The 23486-nt window shown below is 44.6% G+C and overlaps 7 non-coding genes across 7 annotated transcripts; all 7 read left to right on the top strand.

Moving 5' to 3' along the window:
* The first annotated feature begins 3437 nt into the window (after positions 1 to 3437).
* trnaf-gaa (transfer RNA phenylalanine (anticodon GAA)) lies at positions 3438 to 3510 on the top strand. The gene has a single exon. It is a non-coding gene; the product is annotated as a tRNA-Phe (tRNA).
* A 2145-nt stretch (positions 3511 to 5655) lies between these two features.
* trnaf-gaa (transfer RNA phenylalanine (anticodon GAA)) lies at positions 5656 to 5728 on the top strand. Its single transcript has one exon. It is a non-coding gene; the product is annotated as a tRNA-Phe (tRNA).
* A 2157-nt stretch (positions 5729 to 7885) lies between these two features.
* On the top strand, positions 7886 to 7958 carry trnaf-gaa (transfer RNA phenylalanine (anticodon GAA)). Its single transcript has one exon. It is a non-coding gene; the product is annotated as a tRNA-Phe (tRNA).
* Positions 7959 to 10115: 2157 nt separating this feature from the next.
* trnaf-gaa (transfer RNA phenylalanine (anticodon GAA)) lies at positions 10116 to 10188 on the top strand. The gene has a single exon. It is a non-coding gene; the product is annotated as a tRNA-Phe (tRNA).
* A 2157-nt stretch (positions 10189 to 12345) lies between these two features.
* Positions 12346 to 12418, top strand: trnaf-gaa (transfer RNA phenylalanine (anticodon GAA)). Its single transcript has one exon. It is a non-coding gene; the product is annotated as a tRNA-Phe (tRNA).
* A 2145-nt stretch (positions 12419 to 14563) lies between these two features.
* trnaf-gaa (transfer RNA phenylalanine (anticodon GAA)) lies at positions 14564 to 14636 on the top strand. Its single transcript has one exon. It is a non-coding gene; the product is annotated as a tRNA-Phe (tRNA).
* Positions 14637 to 22005: 7369 nt separating this feature from the next.
* trnaf-gaa (transfer RNA phenylalanine (anticodon GAA)) lies at positions 22006 to 22078 on the top strand. Its single transcript has one exon. It is a non-coding gene; the product is annotated as a tRNA-Phe (tRNA).
* Positions 22079 to 23486: the final 1408 nt, after the last annotated feature.

The raw sequence follows: 23486 nt of genomic DNA, 5'->3' as shown, positions 1-23486 counted from the left end.
CTTCCCCGAGCATAGTCTGGGGAGAGTGGGGGGTGGCTCTGGAGGTGCTCCAGGGGTTCCAGGGGGTGCTCAGTGGGGGCCATGCCCAGCCAGAGTGGCCCTTCCCCGGGGTGAGTCTGGAGGAGTGGGGGGTGGCTCTGGAGGGGCTCCAGGGGTTCCAGGGGGTGCTCGGCGGAGGCCATGCCCAGCCAGAGTGGCCCTTCCCCGGGCATAGTCTGGGGAGAGTGGGGGGTGGCTCTGGAGGTGCTCCGGGGGCTCCAGGGGTTCCAGGGGGTGCTCAGTGGGGGCCATGCCCAGCCAGAGTGGCCCTTCCCCGGGGTGAGTCTGGAGGAGTGGGGGGTGGCTCTGGAGGTGCTCCGGGGGCTCCAGGGGTTCCAGGGGGTGCTCAGCGGAGGCCATGCCCAGCCAGAGTGGCCCTTCCCCGGGCAAAGTCTGGAGGAGTGGGGGGTGGCTCTGGAGGGGTTCCAGGGGGTGCTCGGCGGAGGCCATGCCCAGCCAGAGTGGCCCTTCCCCGGGCATAGTCTGGGGAGAGTGGGGGGTGGCTCTGGAGGTGCTCCGGGGGCTCCAGGGGTTCCAGGGGGTGCTCAGTGGGGGCCATGCCCAGCCAGAGTGGCCCTTCCCCGGGGTGAGTCTGGAGGAGTGGGGGGTGGCTCTGGAGGTGCTCCGGGGGCTCCAGGGGTTCCAGGGGGTGCTCAGCGGAGGCCATGCCCAGCCAGAGTGGCCCTTCCCCGGGCAGAGTCTGGAGGAGTGGAGGGTGGCTCTGGAGGTGCTCCGGGGGCTCCAGGGGTTCCAGGGGGTGCTCAGTGGGGGCCATGCCCAGCCAGAGTGGCCCTTCCCCGGGCAAAGTCTGGAGGAGTGGGGGGTGGCTCTGGAGGGGTTCCAGGGGGTGCTCGGCGGAGGCCATGCCCAGCCAGAGTGGCCCTTCCCCGGGCATAGTCTGGGGAGAGTGGGGGGTGGCTCCGGGGGCTCCAGGGGGTGCTCAGTGGAGGCCATGCCCAGCCAGAGTGGCCCTTCCCCGGGGTGAGTCTGGAGGAGTGGGGGGTGGCTCTGGAGGAGCTCCAGGGGTTCCAGGGGGTGCTCGGCGGAGGCCATGCCCAGCCAGAGTGGCCCTTCCCCGGGCATAGTCTGGGGAGAGTGGGGGGTGGCTCTGGAGGTGCTCCGGGGGCTCCAGGGGGTGCTCAGTGGAGGCCATGCCCAGCCAGAGTGGCCCTTCCCCGGGCAGAGTCTGGAGGAGTGGGGGGTGGCTCTGGAGGTGCTCTTGGGGCTCCAGGGGTTCCAGGGGGTGCTCAGTGGGGGCCATGCCCAGCCAGAGTGGCCCTTCCCCGGGCAAAGTCTGGTCGTGTGCGGGGTGGATGATCCCTGCTCCGCCTCACGCGAGTTCGAGACCGGCTGGGTGCCCTTTTATCCATGAGGCACTGCACTGCCTCCGGCAGCCGAGTTCGGGGCCCGGTGAGGGCTCCAGGCTCCAGGGGCTTCGACCCGGAGCCTCCGACCCGCAGAAGGTGCTCCCTGGCCGGGCAAAGTCTGGCCGTGTGCGGGGTGGATGATCCCTGCTCCGCCTCACGCGAGTTCGAGACCGGCTGGGTGCCCTTTTATCCATGAGGCACTGCACTGCCTCCGGCAGCCGAGTTCGGGGCCCAGTGAGGGCTCCAGGCTCCAGGGGCTCCGACCCGGAGCCTCCGACCCGCAGAAGGTGCTCCCTGGCCGGGCAAAGTCTGGCCGTGTGCGGGGTGGATGATCCCTGCTCCGCCTCACGCGAGTTCGAGACCGGCTGGGTGCCCTTTTATCCAAGAATCAACTGGAGTGTGGAGCTTCTACGGGCCTCCAGGGGCACTGCCGACCCAGAGCTGTGCCCCGGCTTCAGTTCTCTGTATCTCAGGAAGTTTTTTATTTATACATTTATTTCATCCATAATCTCTGGCGCCTAAAGGGTTAACAGGAAATGCCTACTCTTTTGTCTATGAAAAATATTTACAAGGACAGTAAAGCCCACAAGAAGAGCCCTCAAACCCATACCTTTCTCCCTCAAGTTTACTGCTGCTACACTTTGCATTAAGAGAGGGAAAAGTATTGCTGCACATCAAGATTGTTTGCACTGTTTGCACTCCTTGTTTCTCATTTTTTGGGCAAGGGATGATTGATGTAAAGACTTGTAGCTTTGGATCACCGTTATCCTTCCAAGGAGCAGTCTGCGGTTCCATGGTGTAATGGTTAGCACACTTTGAATCCAGCGATCCGAGTTCAAATCTCAGTGGAACCTTGAGTGCCCCGAGAGTAGCGTTACTCTTTTGAAAAAGTGCAGAAACATGAAGAATCTTTGGGTAAAATCTGTGCTTACGCCCTGAAAGGAGCTAACCAAAGCATACAAACTAAACAAAGCTGTTAAAATCTGGAGCTGGTTTTCTCAAGACCAAGCTTATGATTCAACGCCTGGATTACAAAAGGCGTAAACGTTTCACCGCATTGCAAAAGAAACTCAAATGAAAAGCATTGACGTGTTGAAGGAATCCTTTGACTTGGAGAGACAGGACTTTTATAGGACTTATTATAAGCAAGAAATGAAACAAAGAAATGACCACTATGATCCTCTGACAGTAATCTTCGTTGAAGCCAATCAATCAGAACTTGCGAGGGGAATCATTTCTAAATGATCTCAATGCATTGGTAATCTGGACAACGTTCTGCTAAGTATATTCTAAACCAATAGGAACGAGAAGTGAACCTGGTTTTGTCTGACCAAGAGTGTGGAAATGTAGGAACAGCCCTGAGGAAGACCACAAAATCACTTGCCTGAAGGGGAAAAATATGTTTTTTTCACCACACCATGTCAAAGTGCCCATTATTCACAAGGAAATGCTTACTGCTGGAGAACCCAGCAGGCAAACCACTATCAGGTGTTTTGGGGCTGTGCTGTTGCTCAAAAATAATGGACTGAAATTCACAGGGCACTGCAGACTGTTTTTGACTTTGCCATCCCACTCAAATTTAAAACTATGTACTTGGGCCTCAACACTCCTGCCATGGACACAATAAATGGATACCCTTGGAACATATTTTTGGCTGTAGAGAAAAAGGCCATCACAAAGAAATGCTCGACACCAACCACGCCAACGATCAAAGACTTGACTGACATAGTAACAGACATTAGACATTAGATGAATGGAAAACAGTGACATTCAGGCTTAATTTGGATAAGCACTAATTTGATCGACTTTGGACCAAGTAGGACCCCTATTTTCATTTAAATGTGATTTTGTTTTTATTTTATGTTTAGTGCCATTTATGTTCTTTTTATTTCGATTTTTGCTCCCTGGTCGTGTCCTGTATTGTTTTATGTTTAATCGAAAGAAAAGAAAAAAGGACACACAGAACTAGTTCATTTTCTCGCTACGTTATGCCACACGTTTCCCTCCCTTGCCTAATTTGTCAATAAAGCAGCCGAAATAGCTCAGTTGGGAGAGCGTTAGACTGAAGATCTAAAGGTCCATGGTTCAATCCCGGGTTTCGGCAGGTGTACCTGAATGTTAGTCTTTGCTCAAAAATACAATGAATAGGAATGCTGGGTCTTTTGGATATTTTGCGAGATCAGGACATAAATGGCCTGGAAAGGATCTATAAAACATAAACAGCATGCTTTCGTTGGAACATTGTTAGCATGAACATGTTTGGTAACATGTTTGGTTTTGCTGAATGTTGTACCCAAGACCTTCTGCGTGTAGGGCAGATGTGATGACCACCACACAATGAAACCATGAAGCAGAAGTTTGCCTACTTCAATGCTGCTCTCTTTGATATAGCCCAATGATCAAATGTCATACTTATTTTCAAAACAGGACATCCTGTAGAAAGGTGTGGTTCAACGGTATAGCGGTTAGCGCTCTGAATCCAGAGTTTTTCTTCATTTCTAATTGCAATTAGAGGGGTAGCCCTTTTGTGGGTATTTCAAGATTCTCGCCTCTGTGGCGCAATCGGCTAGCGCGTTCTGCTGGTAGGCGAAAAGTTGGTGGTTCGAGCCCACCCAGGGACGACTGCTCACCTTGCCAGAGCAAGCAAGAAATACAATCCCAGAAGTAACCACTGTATGTAATTATGTAAGGAAACCAGGAAATCATTACGTCGCTGGGGCTTCCTTGGTCAAAGGGCCTGTTTAGTAAAAAGGAAATGCCTACTCTTTTGTCTATGAAAAATATTTACAAGGACAGTAAAGCCCACAAGAAGAGCCCTCAAACCCATACCTTTCTCCCTCAAGTTTACTGCTGCTACACTTTGCATTAAGAGAGGGAAAAGTATTGCTGCACATCAAGATTGTTTGCACTGTTTGCACTCCTTGTTTCTAATTTTTTGGGCAAGGGATGATTGATGTAAAGACTTCTAGCTTTGGATCACCGTTATCCTTCCAAGGAGGAGTCTGCGGTTCCATGGTGTAATGGTTAGCACACTTTGAATCCAGCGATCCGAGTTCAAACTCAGTGGAACCTTGAGTGCCCCGAGAGTAGCGTTACTCTTTTGAAAAAGTGCAGAAACATGAAGAATCTTTGGGTAAAATCTGTGCTTACGCCCTGAAAGGAGCTAACCAAAGCATACAAACTAAACAAAGCTGTTAAAATCTGGAGCTGGTTTTCTCATGACCAAGCTTATGATTCAACGCCTGGATTACAAAAGGCGTAAACGTTTCACCGCATTACAAAAGAAACTCAAATGAAAAGCATTGACGTGTTGAAGGAATCCTTTGACTTGGAGAGACAGGACTTTTATAGGACTTATTATAAGCAAGAAATGAAACAAAGAAATGACCACTATAATCCTCTGACAGTAATCTTCGTTGAAGCCAATCAATCAGAACTTGCGAGGGGAATCATTTCTAAATGATCTCAATGCATTGGTAATCTGGACAACGTTCTGCTAAGTATATTCTAAACCAATGGGAACGAGAAGTGAACCTGGTTTTGTCTGACCAAGAGTGTGGAAATATAGGAACAGCCCTGAGGAAGACCACAAAATCACATGCCTGAAGGGGAAAAATATGTTTTTTTCACCACACCATGTCAAAGTGCCCATTATTCACAAGGAAATGCTAACTGCTGGAGAACCCAGCAGGCAAACCACTATCAGGTGTTTTGGGGCTGTGCTGTTGCTCAAAAATAATGGACTGAAATTCACAGGGCACTGCAGACTGTTTTTGACTTTGCCATCCCACTCAAATTTAAAACTATGTACTTGGGCCTCAACACTCCTGCCATGGACACAATAAATGGATACCCTTGGAACATACTTTTGGCTGTAGAGAAAAAGGCCATCACAAAGAAATGCTCGACACCAACCGCGCCAACGATCAAAGACTTGACTGACATAGTAACAGACATTAGACATTGGATGAATGGAAAACAGTGACATTCAGGCTTAATTTGGATAAGCACTAATTTGATCGACTTTGGACCAAGTAGGACCCCTATTTTCATTTAAATGTGATTTTGTTTTTATTTTATGTTTAGTGCTATTTATGTTCTTTTTATTTCGATTTTTGCTCCCTGGTCGTGTCCTGTATTGTTTTATGTTTAATCGAAAGAAAAGAAAAAAGGACACGCAGAACTAGTTCATTTTCTCGCTACGTTATGCCACACGTTTCGCTCCCTTGCCTAATTTGTCGATAAAGTAGCCGAAATAGCTCAGTTGGGAGAGCGTTAGACTGAAGATCTAAAGGTCCCTGGCTCAATCCCGGGTTTCGGCAGGTGTACCTGAACGTTAGTCTTTGCTCAAAAATACAATGAATAGGAATGCTGGGTCTATTGGATATTTTGCGAGATCAGGACATAAATGGCCTGGAAAGGATCTATAAAACATAAACAGCATGCTTTCGTTGGAACATTGTTAGCATGAACATGTTTGGTAACATGTTTGGTTTTGCTGAATGTTGTACCCAAGACCATCTGCGTGTAGGGCAGATGTGATGACCACCACACAATGAAACCATGAAGCAGAAGTTTGCCTACTTCAATGCTGCTCTCTTTGATATAGCCCAATGATCAAATGTCATACTTATTTTCAAAACAGGACATCCTGTAGAAAGGTGTGGTTCAACGGTATAGCGGTTAGCGCTCTGAATCCAGAGTTTTTCTTCATTTCTAATTGCAATTAGAGGGGTAAACCTTTTATGGGTATGTCAAGATTCTCTCCTCTGTGGCGCAATCGGCTAGAGCGTTCTGGTAGGTGAAAGGTTGGTAGGCGATAGGTTGGTGGTTCGAGCCCACCCAGGGACGACTGCTCACCTTGCCAGAGCAAGCAAGAAATACAATCCCAGAAGTAACCACTGTATGTAATTATGTAAGGAAACCAGGAAATCATTACGTCGCTGGGGCTTCCTTGGTCAAAGGGCCTGTTTAGTAAAAAGGAAATGCCTACTCTTTTGTCTATGAAAAATATTTACAAGGACAGTAAAGCCCACAAGAAGAGCCCTCAAACCCATACCTTTCTCCCTCAAGTTTACTGCTGCTACACTTTGCATTAAGAGAGGGAAAAGTATTGCTGCACATCAAGATTGTTTGCACTGTTTGCACTCCTTGTTTCTAATTTTTTGGGCAAGGGATGATTGATGTAAAGACTTCTAGCTTTGGATCACCGTTATCCTTCCAAGGAGGAGTCTGCGGTTCCATGGTGTAATGGTTAGCACACTTTGAATCCAGCGATCCGAGTTCAAACTCAGTGGAACCTTGAGTGCCCCGAGAGTAGCGTTACTCTTTTGAAAAAGTGCAGAAACATGAAGAATCTTTGGGTAAAATCTGTGCTTACGCCCTGAAAGGAGCTAACCAAAGCATACAAACTAAACAAAGCTGTTAAAATCTGGAGCTGGTTTTCTCATGACCAAGCTTATGATTCAACGCCTGGATTACAAAAGGCGTAAACGTTTCACCGCATTGCAAAAGAAACTCAAATGAAAAGCATTGACGTGTTGAAGGAATCCTTTGACTTGGAGAGACAGGACTTTTATAGGACTTATTATAAGCAAGAAATGAAACAAAGAAATGACCACTATAATCCTCTGACAGTAATCTTCGTTGAAGCCAATCAATCAGAACTTGCGAGGGGAATCATTTCTAAATGATCTCAATGCATTGGTAATCTGGACAACGTTCTGCTAAGTATATTCTAAACCAATGGGAACGAGAAGTGAACCTGGTTTTGTCTGACCAAGAGTGTGGAAATATAGGAACAGCCCTGAGGAAGACCACAAAATCACATGCCTGAAGGGGAAAAATATGTTTTTTTCACCACACCATGTCAAAGTGCCCATTATTCACAAGGAAATGCTAACTGCTGGAGAACCCAGCAGGCAAACCACTATCAGGTGTTTTGGGGCTGTGCTGTTGCTCAAAAATAATGGACTGAAATTCACAGGGCACTGCAGACTGTTTTTGACTTTGCCATCCCACTCAAATTTAAAACTATGTACTTGGGCCTCAACACTCCTGCCATGGACACAATAAATGGATACCCTTGGAACATACTTTTGGCTGTAGAGAAAAAGGCCATCACAAAGAAATGCTCGACACCAACCGCGCCAACGATCAAAGACTTGACTGACATAGTAACAGACATTAGACATTGGATGAATGGAAAACAGTGACATTCAGGCTTAATTTGGATAAGCACTAATTTGATCGACTTTGGACCAAGTAGGACCCCTATTTTCATTTAAATGTGATTTTGTTTTTATTTTATGTTTAGTGCTATTTATGTTCTTTTTATTTCGATTTTTGCTCCCTGGTCGTGTCCTGTATTGTTTTATGTTTAATCGAAAGAAAAGAAAAAAGGACACACAGAACTAGTTCATTTTCTCGCTACGTTATGCCACACGTTTCGCTCCCTTGCCTAAATTGTCGATAAAGTAGCCGAAATAGCTCAGTTGGGAGAGCGTTAGACTGAAGATCTAAAGGTCCCTGGCTCAATCCCGGGTTTCGGCAGGTGTACCTGAACGTTAGTCTTTGCTCAAAAATACAATGAATAGGAATGCTGGGTCTATTGGATATTTTGCGAGATCAGGACATAAATGGCCTGGAAAGGATCTATAAAACATAAACAGCATGCTTTCGTTGGAACATTGTTAGCATGAACATGTTTGGTAACATGTTTGGTTTTGCTGAATGTTGTACCCAAGACCTTCTGCGTGTAGGGCAGATGTGATGACCACCACACAATGAAACCATGAAGCAGAAGTTTGCCTACTTCAATGCTGCTCTCTTTGATATAGCCCAATGATCAAATGTCATACTTATTTTCAAAACAGGACATCCTGTAGAAAGGTGTGGTTCAACGGTATAGCGGTTAGCGCTCTGAATCCAGAGTTTTTCTTCATTTCTAATTGCAATTAGAGGGGTAAACCTTTTATGGGTATGTCAAGATTCTCTCCTCTGTGGCGCAATCGGCTAGAGCGTTCTGGTAGGTGAAAGGTTGGTAGGCGATAGGTTGGTGGTTCGAGCCCACCCAGGGACGACTGCTCACCTTGCCAGAGCAAGCAAGAAATTCAATCCCAGAAGAAACAACTGTATGTAATTATGTAAGGAAACCAGGAATTCATTACGTCGCTGGGGCTTCCTTGGTCAAAGGGCATGTTTAGTAAAAAGGAAATGCCTACTCTTTTGTCTATGAAAAATATTTACAAGGACAGTAAAGGCCACAAGAAGAGCCCTCAAACCCACACCTTTCTCCCTCAAGTTTACTGCTGCTACACTTTGCATTAAGAGAGGGAAAAGTATTGCTGCACATCAAGATTGTTTGCACTGTTTGCACTCCTTGTTTCTCATTTTTTGGGCAAGGGATGATTGATGTAAAGACTTGTAGCTTTGGATCACCGTTATCCTTCCAAGGAGCAGTCTGCGGTTCCATGGTGTAATGGTTAGCACACTTTGAATCCAGCGATCCGAGTTCAAATCTCAGTGGAACCTTGAGTGCCCCGAGAGTAGCGTTACTCTTTCGAAAAAGTGCAGAAACATGAAGAATCTTGGGTAAAATCTGTGCTTACGCCCTGAAAGGAGCTAACCAAAGCATACAAACTAAACAAAGCTGTTAAAATCTGGAGCTGGTTTTCTCATGACCAAGCTTATGATTCAACGCCTGGATTACAAAAGGCGTAAACGTTTCACCGCATTGCAAAAGAAACTCAAATGAAAAGCATTGACGTGTTGAAGGAATCCTTTGACTTGGAGAGACAGGACTTTTATAGGACTTATTATAAGCAAGAAATGAAACAAAGAAATGACCACTATAATCCTCTGACAGTAATCTTCGTTGAAGCCAATCAATCAGAACTTGCGAGGGGAATCATTTCTAAATGATCTCAATGCATTGGTAATCTGGACAACGTTCTGCTAAGTATATTCTAAACCAATGGGAACGAGAAGTGAACCTGGTTTTGTCTGACCAAGAGTGTGGAAATATAGGAACAGCCCTGAGGAAGACCACAAAATCACATGCCTGAAGGGGAAAAATATGTTTTTTTCACCACACCATGTCAAAGTGCCCATTATTCACAAGGAAATGCTAACTGCTGGAGAACCCAGCAGGCAAACCACTATCAGGTGTTTTGGGGCTGTGCTGTTGCTCAAAAATAATGGACTGAAATTCACAGGGCACTGCAGACTGTTTTTGACTTTGCCATCCCACTCAAATTTAAAACTATGTACTTGGGCCTCAACACTCCTGCCATGGACACAATAAATGGATACCCTTGGAACATACTTTTGGCTGTAGAGAAAAAGGCCATCACAAAGAAATGCTCGACACCAACCGCGCCAACGATCAAAGACTTGACTGACATAGTAACAGACATTAGACATTGGATGAATGGAAAACAGTGACATTCAGGCTTAATTTGGATAAGCACTAATTTGATCGACTTTGGACCAAGTAGGACCCCTATTTTCATTTAAATGTGATTTTGTTTTTATTTTATGTTTAGTGCTATTTATGTTCTTTTTATTTCGATTTTTGCTCCCTGGTCGTGTCCTGTATTGTTTTATGTTTAATCGAAAGAAAAGAAAAAAGGACACACAGAACTAGTTCATTTTCTCGCTACGTTATGCCACACGTTTCGCTCCCTTGCCTAAATTGTCGATAAAGTAGCCGAAATAGCTCAGTTGGGAGAGCGTTAGACTGAAGATCTAAAGGTCCCTGGCTCAATCCCGGGTTTCGGCAGGTGTACCTGAACGTTAGTCTTTGCTCAAAAATACAATGAATAGGAATGCTGGGTCTATTGGATATTTTGCGAGATCAGGACATAAATGGCCTGGAAAGGATCTATAAAACATAAACAGCATGCTTTCGTTGGAACATTGTTAGCATGAACATGTTTGGTAACATGTTTGGTTTTGCTGAATGTTGTACCCAAGACCTTCTGCGTGTAGGGCAGATGTGATGACCACCACACAATGAAACCATGAAGCAGAAGTTTGCCTACTTCAATGCTGCTCTCTTTGATATAGCCCAATGATCAAATGTCATACTTATTTTCAAAACAGGACATCCTGTAGAAAGGTGTGGTTCAACGGTATAGCGGTTAGCGCTCTGAATCCAGAGTTTTTCTTCATTTCTAATTGCAATTAGAGGGGTAAACCTTTTATGGGTATGTCAAGATTCTCTCCTCTGTGGCGCAATCGGCTAGAGCGTTCTGGTAGGTGAAAGGTTGGTAGGCGATAGGTTGGTGGTTCGAGCCCACCCAGGGACGACTGCTCACCTTGCCAGAGCAAGCAAGAAATTCAATCCCAGAAGAAACAACTGTATGTAATTATGTAAGGAAACCAGGAATTCATTACGTCGCTGGGGCTTCCTTGGTCAAAGGGCATGTTTAGTAAAAAGGAAATGCCTACTCTTTTGTCTATGAAAAATATTTACAAGGACAGTAAAGGCCACAAGAAGAGCCCTCAAACCCACACCTTTCTCCCTCAAGTTTACTGCTGCTACACTTTGCATTAAGAGAGGGAAAAGTATTGCTGCACATCAAGATTGTTTGCACTGTTTGCACTCCTTGTTTCTCATTTTTTGGGCAAGGGATGATTGATGTAAAGACTTGTAGCTTTGGATCACCGTTATCCTTCCAAGGAGCAGTCTGCGGTTCCATGGTGTAATGGTTAGCACACTTTGAATCCAGCGATCCGAGTTCAAATCTCAGTGGAACCTTGAGTGCCCCGAGAGTAGCGTTACTCTTTCGAAAAAGTGCAGAAACATGAAGAATCTTGGGTAAAATCTGTGCTTACGCCCTGAAAGGAGCTAACCAAAGCATACAAACTAAACAAAGCTGTTAAAATCTGGAGCTGGTTTTCTCATGACCAAGCTTATGATTCAACGCCTGGATTACAAAAGGCGTAAACGTTTCACCGCATTGCAAAAGAAACTCAAATGAAAAGCATTGACGTGTTGAAGGAATCCTTTGACTTGGAGAGACAGGACTTTTATAGGACTTATTATAAGCAAGAAATGAAACAAAGAAATGACCACTATAATCCTCTGACAGTAATCTTCGTTGAAGCCAATCAATCAGAACTTGCGAGGGGAATCATTTCTAAATGATCTCAATGCATTGGTAATCTGGACAACGTTCTGCTAAGTATATTCTAAACCAATGGGAACGAGAAGTGAACCTGGTTTTGTCTGACCAAGAGTGTGGAAATGTAGGAACAGCCCTGAGGAAGACCACAAAATCACATGCCTGAAGGGGAAAAATATGTTTTTTTCACCACACCATGTCAAAGTGCCCATTATTCACAAGGAAATGCTAACTGCTGGAAAACCCAGCAGGGAAACCACTATCAGGTGTTTTGGGGCTGTGCTGTTGCTCAAAAATAATGGACTGAAATTCACAGGGCACTGCAGACTGTTTTTGACTTTGCCATCCCACTCAAATTTAAAACTATGTACTTGGGCCTCAACACTCCTGCCACGGACACAATAAATGGATACCCTTGGAACATACTTTTGGCTGTAGAGAAAAAGGCCATCACAAAGAAATGCTCGACACCAACCACGCCAACGATCAAAGACTTGACTGACATAGTAACAGACATTAGACATTGGATGAATGGAAAACAGTGACATTCAGGCTTAATTTGGATAAGCACTAATTTGATCGACTTTGGACCAAGTAGGACCCCTATTTTCATTTAAATGTGATTTTGTTTTTATTTTATGTTTAGTGCCATTTATGTTCTTTTTATTTCGATTTTTGCTCCCTGGTCGTGTCCTGTATTGTTTTATGTTTAATCGAAAGAAAAGAAAAAAGGACACACAGAACTAGTTCATTTTCTCGCTACGTTATGCCACACGTTTCGCTCCCTTGCCTAATTTATTGATAAAGTAGTCGAAATAGCTCAGTTGGGAGAGCGTTAGACTGAAGATCTAAAGGTCCCTGGTTCAATCCCGGGTTTCGTCAGGTGTACCAGAATGTTAGTCTTTGCTCAAAAATACAATGAATAGGAATGCTGGGTCTATTGGATGTTTTGCGAGATCAGGACATAAATGGCCTGGAAAGGATCTATAAAACATAAACAGCATGCTTTCGTTGGAACATTGTTAGCATGAACATGTTTGGTAACATGTTTGGTTTTGCTGAATGTTGTACCCAAGACCTTCTGCGTGTAGGGCAGATGTGATGACCACCACACAATGAAACCATGAAGCAGAAGTTTGCCTACTTCAATGCTGCTCTCTTTGATATAGCCCAATGATCAAATGTCATACTTATTTTCAAAACAGGACATCCTGTAGAAAGGTGTGGTTCAACGGTATAGCGGTTAGCGCTCTGAATCCAGAGTTTTTCTTCATTTCTAATTGCAATTAGAGGGGTAGCCCTTTTGTGGGTATTTCAAGATTCTCGCCTCTGTGGCGCAATCGGCTAGCGCGTTCTGCTGGTAGGCGAAAAGTTGGTGGTTCGTGCCCACCCAGGGACGACTGCTCACCTTGCCAGAGCAAGCAAGAAATACAATCCCAGAAGTAACCACTGTATGTAATTATGTAAGGAAACCAGGAAATCATTACGTCGCTGGGGCTTCCTTGGTCAAAGGGCCTGTTTAGTAAAAAGGAAATGCCTACTCTTTTGTCTATGAAAAATATTTACAAGGACAGTAAAGCCCACAAGAAGAGCCCTCAAACCCATACCTTTCTCCCTCAAGTTTACTGCTGCTACACTTTGCATTAAGAGAGGGAAAAGTATTGCTGCACATCAAGATTGTTTGCACTGTTTGCACTCCTTGTTTCTAATTTTTTGGGCAAGGGATGATTGATGTAAAGACTTCTAGCTTTGGATCACCGTTATCCTTCCAAGGAGGAGTCTGCGGTTCCATGGTGTAATGGTTAGCACACTTTGAATCCAGCGATCCGAGTTCAAACTCAGTGGAACCTTGAGTGCCCCGAGAGTAGCGTTACTCTTTTGAAAAAGTGCAGAAACATGAAGAATCTTTGGGTAAAATCTGTGCTTACGCCCTGAAAGGAGCTAACCAAAGCATACAAACTAAACAAAGCTGTTAAAATCTGGAGCTGGTTTTCTCATGACCAAGCTTATGATTCAACGCCTGGATTACAAAAGGCGTAAACGTTTCACCGCATTGCAAAAGAAACTCAAATGAAAAGCATTGACGTGTTGAAGGAATCCTTTGACTTGGAGAGACAGGACTTTTATAGGACTTATTATAAGCAAGAAATGAAACAAAGAAATGACCACTATAATCCTCTGACAGTAATCTTCGTTGAAGCCAATCAATCAGAACTTGCGAGGGGAATCATTTCTAAATGATCTCAATGCATTGGTAATCTGGACAACGTTCTGCTAAGTATATTCTAAACCAATGGGAACGAGAAGTGAACCTGGTTTTGTCTGACCAAGAGTGTGGAAATATAGGAACAGCCCTGAGGAAGACCACAAAATCACATGCCTGAAGGGGAAAAATATGTTTTTTTCACCACACCATGTCAAAGTGCCCATTATTCACAAGGAAATGCTAACTGCTGGAGAACCCAGCAGGCAAACCACTATCAGGTGTTTTGGGGCTGTGCTGTTGCTCAAAAATAATGGACTGAAATTCACAGGGCACTGCAGACTGTTTTTGACTTTGCCATCCCACTCAAATTTAAAACTATGTACTTGGGCCTCAACACTCCTGCCATGGACACAATAAATGGATACCCTTGGAACATACTTTTGGCTGTAGAGAAAAAGGCCATCACAAAGAAATGCTCGACACCAACCGCGCCAACGATCAAAGACTTGACTGACATAGTAACAGACATTAGACATTGGATGAATGGAAAACAGTGACATTCAGGCTTAATTTGGATAAGCACTAATTTGATCGACTTTGGACCAAGTAGGACCCCTATTTTCATTTAAATGTGATTTTGTTTTTATTTTATGTTTAGTGCTATTTATGTTCTTTTTATTTCGATTTTTGCTCCCTGGTCGTGTCCTGTATTGTTTTATGTTTAATCGAAAGAAAAGAAAAAAGGACACACAGAACTAGTTCATTTTCTCGCTATGTTATGCCACACGTTTCGCTCCCTTGCCTAATTTGTCGATAAAGTAGCCGAAATAGCTCAGTTGGGAGAGCGTTAGACTGAAGATCTAAAGGTCCCTGGTTCAAACCCGGGTTTCGGCAGGTGTACCTGAACGTTAGTCTTTGCTCAAAAATACAATGAATAGGAATGCTGGGTCTATTGGATATTTTGCGAGATCAGGACATAAATGGCCTGGAAAGGATCTATAAAACATAAACAGCATGCTTTCGTTGGAACATTGTTAGCATGAACATGTTTGGTAACATGTTTGGTTTTGCTGAATGTTGTACCCAAGACCTTCTGCGTGTAGGGCAGATGTCAAATCAAATCATCAAATCAATTTATTTTTGTAAGGCCCAAAATCACAACAACAGTTGCCTCTGAGGGCCACAGGGAGAAATGAATCAACAATGTCTGTGGTGGCGATGGAGTCAGACAATGTCTGTGGTGGCGATGAAGTCAGACAATGTCTGTGGTGGCGAGGGACGATGTCCCAGGGTCCTCTGTCCTTAGACTCTCCTTCTCGGCCAGGAAAAACTACAAAAAAAACCTCTTTGGGAAAAAAGCGTAGAAACCTGGAGGAGTTCCAGTGAAGGAGAGATCCGACTCTCACAGACGGACAGACGGACACAAGGAGACTGGAGCTGGACCCACTCTTCAGGCAGAAGAGGGACCGTCTGAGTCGAGCTGGACCAACCCTTCAGGCAGATGAGGGACCGTCTGAGTCGAGCTGGACCCACTCTTCAGGCAGAAGAGGGACCGTCTGAGTCGAGCTGGACCCACTCTTCAGGCAGAAGAGGGACCGTCGGAGGCGAGCTGGACCCACTCTTCAGGCAGAAGAGGGACCGTCGGAGGCGAGCTGGACCCACTCTTCAGGCAGAAGAGGGACCAACTGAGGCGAACTGGAGCCACTCTTCAGGCAGATGAGGGACCGACTGAGGCGAACTGGAGCCACTCTTCAGGCAGATGAGGGACCGTCCACACAGGGCAGGGACCACTTCACCAGGGGAGGGGCATCTGGGTCCACAGGTCCTCAGGAGTGAGAGAAAGAAAAGAAGGCGGTGAACAGTTTGCAAGTGGAATCAAAAAATAAATATTGTTTGATAGCATAAGTAGTCAGAAGAAGAAGAGGATAGTGCTCAAGCTGTCATACTTCCCCCAGCACAGTTACTCCTAGGGCAGCGTAGCTGAAGCTGTGGGTTTATCTTTCTGTTCCTAACTACTCTGACCATAAGCGATTTCGAAGAGGAACGTTTTAAGCCTGGACTTAAATGAAGAGACTGTGTCAGCATATTTAACATGGGTCGGGAGCTGATTCCATAACACAGGAGCTTGGTAGCTAAACGCTCTACCTCCTACAGTACTTTTAGAGACTCTTGGCACCACCAGAAGGCCGGCATTCTGAGAGCGAAGAGCTCTGTTTGGATGATATGGTTCTATAGCATCTTTGAGGTAGGATGGGGCCATGTCATTTATGGCTTTGTAGGTCAAGAGTAGAATTTTGAATTTGATTCTGGACTCGACGGGGAGCCAGTGAAGAGACTTCAGCACTGGCGTAATGTGCTCTCTTCTTTTTGTTCCTGTTAGTAATCTTGCTGCTGCATTTTGAACCAGTTGAAAGCTTTTTATGGAGCTTTTAGGACACGCTGCAAGCAGGGAGTTACAGTAGTCTAATCTAGTCGTTACAAATGCATGGATAAGTTTTTCAGCATCACTTTTAGGCAGGATTCTTCTGATTTTGGCGATGTTGCGCAAATGGAAATAGGCTGTTTTACAAGCTTGATTTATATGAGCTTTAAATGAGAGCTCCTGGTCAAATAAGACTCCAAGGTTTCTTACAGTAGAACTGGAGGCTACACTGACATTGTCCAGTGTGACTATCTGCTCAGATAGAGCGTCTCGTAGATGCTTAGGGCCAAGCACAATGACCTCGGTTTTTTCAGGGTTAAGAAGCAGGTAGTTTAGTGTCATCCAGGTTTTTATCTCCTTCACACAAGTACTAAGTCTGTCTACTTGATCGCTCTGATCAGGTTTCATTGATAAATACAGCTGAGTGTCGTCTGCATAGCAGTGGAAGTTAATGTCATGCTTTCTGATAATGTTGCCTAATGGTAGCATATAAAGAGTAAACAGAATTGGACCGAGTACCGAACCCTGTGGCACACCGTAAATTACTTTAGAGCTTGGTGAGGAGCTCTGGTTTACATTAACAAATTGGAACCTATCAGATAGATAGGATTTAAACCAGCTGAGGGCTGTTCCTCCAACACCTACATCACATTCTAACCTCTGCAGTAGAATGTTGTGGTCGATGGTGTCAAACGCTGCGCTGAGGTCCAACAGAACCAGGATTGAGACCAGTCCATCGTCAGCGGCTAATAACAAATCATTTGTGACTTTAACTAGTGCAGTTTCAGTGCTGTGGTGGGCTCTGAACCCTGACTGGAAAACTTCAAATAAGTTATTGTCCTGCAGGTGGCGACAAAGCTGTTTTACTACAACTTTTTCAAGGATTTTAGAGACGAAGGGAAGATTTGAAATAGGTCTGTAGTTTACCAATAGGTCGGGATCTAGATTAGGCTTTTTCAGAAGAGGTTTAATGACTGCATGTTTGAAGGACTGTGGAACATAGCCACTTTCGAGTGAAGTATTTATTATATTAAGAATAGGGTCTATAATTAGGGGAAGAATGTCTTTGAGGAGTCTGCTTGGAATGGGGTCTAGGACACAAGTTGAGCTTTTAGAGGACATAATGGCTGAAGTTATCTCTGCTTGATCAACAGCTGTGAACCTTTCTAGGTTTACAGGTGGATTTATATGGGACGTTAGATTTACAGCTTGGGCTAGTTCAGGGCTAATAGCGGGGGTAATTTCATCTAATTTATCTCTGATTGTTTTTATTTTATTATTAAAAAATAGGAGGAAATCATCAGAGCTAAGTGTAGCTGGGATTGAGGGCTCTACTGCACTGTGACAGTTTGTTAGCCTAGCTACAGTGCTGAAAAGGAATTTAGTGTTACTTTTGTTGACTTCTATTAGATTTGAATAATATCTGGTTTGGGCCTTACGCAGAGCCTGCTTATAGGACAGCAGGCAACTTTTCCATGCTTTTAGGGATTCTTCGGTGTGAGAGCGACGAAATAATCCCTCTAACTTTCTAACCCTTTGTTTATGTGAACGCAGTTCTTGGTTGTACCATGGGGAGGCGCGCTTTGGCCTAATGACCTTCTGTTTTAACGGCGCGACAACGTCAAGAGCAGACTTCAGAGAATTCATGGTCAAGTCGACACATTGATAACTTAAACTGGGACTAAAACTGTTCTCAGCAGGATCACATGACATGTCACTGAATATTGGCTCTATTATTTCTTTGAATTTTGAGATAGATTTTTCAGATATTGTCCTTTTCATTATAACTTTATTTTGTGGGACTGGATGATCTTTAAGAATAAACTGAAAGGTAATTAGGAAATGATCTGACAATATAGGGTTTTGAGGGAGGACACTGAGGTCACTAATCTCTGTTCCATACGTTAGGACAAGATCCAGAGTGTTCTTGTGAGTGTGAGTCGGTTTATTTACATTCTGAGTGAAACCAATGCTGTCTAACAAGGCGCTGAAGGCATTACTGAGAGCGTCGTCACTCATGTTCACGTGGATATTAAAGTCTCCAACTATAACTATTTTATCCCAGGCTAACACTAAGTTTGATATAAAGTCAGAAAACTCTGTTAAAAACTCTGAGTAGGGACCAGGAGGTCGGTAGATAACTATGAACAAAACTCCTTTTTGGTTTTTCAGATTTGGACATGTGATTGACAGCATAAGGCTTTCAAATGAGTGAAATGCATTGTTAGTTTTAGGGCTCATGAGTAGGCTTGAGTGGGAGATCACTGCCACACCACCACCTCGGCCTGTGCTCCTGGCAGTCTGAAAGTTAACATGGCTGGGTGGGGTGGACTCATTTAGTCTGACGTAGTCGTCTTGTTGAAGCCACGTTTCAGTTAGAGCTAGAAGATCTATGTTATAGTCACTAATTAATTCATTAACTAAGAGCGATTTGGAGGAAATTGCTCTAATGTTTAGCAGTCCACATTTTACGTGTTTATTCATTTGTGTATTTGTGATTGTTATTTTCCTTAAGTTATTTGGTCTGACGCCTGAAATATTTTTTCTGAGATGTGACTTTTTGGCATTATTTGTACGAGGGACACGAGGGACACGAGGGACACACACAGTCTCTATCTGTCTTGAATCTGAACACTTCACATGTAACAGAACGGGCGAGAGTTCAGCGACAGAGGAGCGTCTTGAACTGCTGCTCTGCACCTGGGGCTCATCCCTAGATGGTCACTTAACACGACTAAGACTATCGGTCAAATTCCGAACTAATAGGGATGTACCCTCCGAAGTCGGATGGATGCCATCCCTGCGTATGAGCCCGGGCTTTCCCCAAAACGCACTCCAGTTATCAATAAAGACAACGTTGTTTTGAGGGCACCATCTGGATAACCAGTTGTTGAATGCTGAGAGACGGCTGTACAATTCAGCATTGATCCGATTGGGCAGAGGACCAGAAAATATTACAGTGTCCGACATCGACTTCGCTAGGTCACACACCGCGGCTACTTGAACTTTGAGCACCTCTGATTGTCTCCGCCGGGCGTCGTTACCGCCTGCGTGAACCACGACTCGCCGGAAACGGGTCCTACTCCGCTTTAAGATCCTAAGGTTTCCTTCGATGTCACCCATTCTGGCCCCCGGGTAACACCTAACGCTAGCAGCTGGCAGCTTCACGTCTCTAACAATAGAACTCCCGATTACAAGAGTTTCTCTCGTGTGTTCAGCGGGCGTGTGATCGCTGAGGGGAGAAAACCTATTATAGACGTGAAGCTCACGGCGCTCTGAGGTTCGGCGTTTAGCGCCTTGTCCCCTCCGAACTGTCACAAAATGGTCCCTATTCTGTTCCTGGTCTAGTCCCGGCTGCACGGGAGACGCTGAGGGGCTGAGCTCGGCCTTACTGCTACTGCTAATGCTAATGCTACGCCCTGCAGCGCGGTCCGGTAGCCCTCGCGCTAAAACCGAACTATAACTGGACTTAAGCTCCTCTAAACAGTGGATCCGCGCTTCTAACTCCGTAACCCTGGCCTCCAAAACTACCACTACACTGCACTTCACGCACCTATCATCAGAGAAGGAGCCAGGGTTCTGACTCGACATATGACAGCTCAAACAGGTAAAGGTAGATCCAGCCATGACGCTAGCGGCTAGGCTACGCTAGGCTAGTTCAGGCTGGAGCTAGAGAGTGAGGAGGGCTTTTTAATCCACGAAATACTGAAAAGCGAGCGGCTTGAGGCTCCGGATTGTTTGCGGAGAAATCAAACGTTCACTTTCGTGTATATGATGCGTAAATAGTGTGTATAATTCGTGGATTAATCGGTAAAAGGCTCTAAGAACGAACAGCTCTGAAAACGCGACACACTCACCGGAAATGACGTCACCGGAGCCTTGATGGTTGAGTAATTCGATTTGGGGGCTAAACACAATGAAACCATGAAGCAGAAGTTTGCCTACTTCAATGCTGCTCTCTTTGATATAGCCCAATGATCAAATGTCATACTTATTTTCAAAACAGGACATCCTGTAGAAAGGTGTGGTTCAACGGTATAGCGGTTAGCGCTCTGAATCCAGAGTTTTTCTTCATTTCTAATTGCAATTAGAGGGGTAAACCTTTTATGGGTATGTCAAGATTCTCGCCTCTGTGGCGCAATCGGCTAGAGCGTTCTGGTAGGTGAAAGGTTGGTAGGCGATAGGTTGGTGGTTAGAGCCCACCCAGGGACGACTGCTCACCTTGCCAGAGCAAGCAAGAAATTCAATCCCAGAAGTAACCACTGTATGTAATTATGTAAGGAAACCAGGAAATCATTACGGCGCTGGGGCTTCCTTGGTCAAAGGGCCTGTTTAGTAAAAAGGAAATGCCTACTCTTTTGTCTATGAAAAATATTTACAAGGACAGTAAAGCCCACAAGAAGAGCCCTCAAACCCATACCTTTCTCCCTCAAGTTTACTGCTGCTACACTTTGCATTAAGAGAGGGAAAAGTATTGCTGCACATCAAGATTGTTTGCACTGTTTGCACTCCTTGTTTCTCATTTTTTGGGCAAGGGATGATTGATGTAAAGACTTGTAGCTTTGGATCACCGTTATCCTTCCAAGGAGCAGTCTGCGGTTCCATGGTGTAATGGTTAGCACACTTTGAATCCAGCGATCCGAGTTCAAATCTCAGTGGAACCTTGACTGCCCCGAGAGTAGCGTTACTCTTTTGAAAAAGTGCAGAAACATGAAGAATCTTTGGGTAAAATCTGTGCTTACGCCCTGAAAGGAGCTAACCAAAGCATACAAACTAAACAAAGCTGTTAAAATCTGGAGCTGGTTTTCTCATGACCAAGCTTATGATTCAACGCCTGGATTACAAAAGGCGTAAACGTTTCACCGCATTGCAAAAGAAACTCAAATGAAAAGCATTGACGTGTTGAAGGAATCCTTTGACTTGGAGAGACAGGACTTTTATAGGACTTATTATAAGCAAGAAATGAAACAAAGAAATGACCACTATAATCCTCTGACAGTAATCTTCGTTGAAGCCAATCAATCAGAACTTGCGAGGGGAATCATTTCTAAATGATCTCAATGCATTGGTAATCTGGACAACGTTCTGCTAAGTATATTCTAAACCAATAGGAACGAGAAGTGAACCTGGTTTTGTCCGACCAAGAGTGTGGAAATGTAGGAACAGCCCTGAGGAAGACCACAAAATCACTTGCCTGAAGGGGAAAAATATGTTTTTTTCACCACACCATGTCAAAGTGCCCATTATTCACAAGGAAATGCTAACTGCTGGAGAACCCAGCAGGCAAACCACTATCAGGTGTTTTGGGGCTGTGCTGTTGCTCAAAAATAATGGACTGAAATTCACAGGGCACTGCAGACTGTTTTTGACTTTGCCATCCCACTCAAATTTAAAACTATGTACTTGGGCCTCAACACTCCTGCCACGGACACAATAAATGGATACCCTTGGAACATATTTTTGGCTGTAGAGAAAAAGGCCATCACAAAGAAATGCTCGACACCAACCACGCCAACGATCAAAGACTTGACTGACATAGTAACAGACATTAGACATTGGATGAATGGAAAACAGTGACATTCAGGCTTAATTTGGATAAGCACTAATTTGATCGACTTTGGACCAAGTAGGACCCCTATTTTCATTTAAATGTGATTTTGTTTTTATTTTATGTTTAGTGCCATTTATGTTCTTTTTATTTCGATTTTTGCTCCCTGGTCGTGTCCTGTATTGTTTTATGTTTAATCGAAAGAAAAGAAAAAAGGACACACAGAACTAGTTCATTTTCTCGCTACGTTATGCCACACGTTTCCCTCCCTTGCCTAATTTGTCAATAAAGTAGCCGAAATAGCTCAGTTGGGAGAGCGTTAGACCGAAGATCTAAAGGTCCCTGGTTCAGTCCCGGGTTTCGGCAGGTGTACCTGAATGTTAGTCTTTGCTCAAAAATACAATGAATAGGAATGCTGGGTCTTTTGGATATTTTGCGAGATCAGGACATAAATGGCCTGGAAAGGATCTATAAAACATAAACAGCATGCTTTCGTTGGAACATTGTTAGCATGAACATGTTTGGTAGCATGAACATGTTTGGTAACATGTTTGGTTTCGCTGAATGTTGTACCCAAGACCTTCTGCGTGTAGGGCAGATGTGATGACCACCACACAATGAAACCATGAAGCAGAAGTTTGCCTACTTCAATGCTGCCCTCTTTGATATAGCCCAATGATCAAATGTCATACTTATTTTCAAAACAGGACATCCTGTAGAAAGGTGTGGTTCAACGGTATAGCGGTTAGCGCTCTGAATCCAGAGTTTTTCTTCATTTCTAATTGCAATTAGAGGGGTAGCCCTTTTGTGGGTATTTCAAGATTCTCGCCTCTGTGGCGCAATCGGCTAGCGCGTTCTGCTGGTAGGCGAAAAGTTGGTGGTTCGAGCCCACCCAGGGACGACTGCTCACCTTGCCAGAGCAAGCAAGAAATACAATCCCAGAAGTAACCACTGTATGTAATTATGTAAGGAAACCAGGAAATCATTACGTCGCTGGGGCTTCCTTGGTCAAAGGGCCTGTTTAGTAAAAAGGAAATGCCTACTCTTTTGTCTATGAAAAATATTTACAAGGACAGTAAAGCCCACAAGAAGAGCCCTCAAACCCATACCTTTCTCCCTCAAGTTTACTGCTGCTACACTTTGCATTAAGAGAGGGAAAAGTATTGCTGCACATCAAGATTGTTTGCACTGTTTGCACTCCTTGTTTCTCATTTTTTGGGCAAGGGATGATTGATGTAAAGACTTGTAGCTTTGGATCACCGTTATCCTTCCAAGGAGCAGTCTGCGGTTCCATGGTGTAATGGTTACCACACTTTGAATCCAGCGATCCGAGTTCAAATCTCAGTGGAACCTTGAGTGCCCCGAGAGTAGCGTTACTCTTTTGAAAAAGTGCAGAAACATGAAGAATCTTTGGGTAAAATCTGTGCTTACACCCTGAAAGGAGCTAACCAAAGCATACAAACTAAACAAAGCTGTTAAAATCTGGAGCTGGTTTTCTCATGACCAAGCTTATGATTCAACGCCTGGATTACAAAAGGCGTAAACGTTTCACCGCATTGCAAAAGAAAATCAAATGAAAAGCATTGACGTGTTGAAGGAATCCTTTGACTTGGAGAGACAGGACTTTTATAGGACTTATTATAAGCAAGAAATGAAACAAAGAAATGACCACTATAATCCTCTGACAGAAATCTTCGTTGAAGCCAATCAATCAGAACTTGCGAGGGGAATCATTTCTAAATGATCTCAATGCATTGGTAATCTGGACAACGTT

The sequence above is a fragment of the Eucyclogobius newberryi genome, unplaced genomic scaffold (genome assembly GCF_026437365.1).
Source record: "Eucyclogobius newberryi isolate DKJ021-1_F unplaced genomic scaffold, fEucNew1.0.hap1 SCAF_130, whole genome shotgun sequence".
Taxonomy (NCBI): domain Eukaryota; kingdom Metazoa; phylum Chordata; class Actinopteri; order Gobiiformes; family Gobiidae; genus Eucyclogobius; species Eucyclogobius newberryi.
The sequence above is the reverse complement of the archived record's forward strand: the minus strand, read 5'-3'. Positions and strand labels throughout refer to the sequence as shown.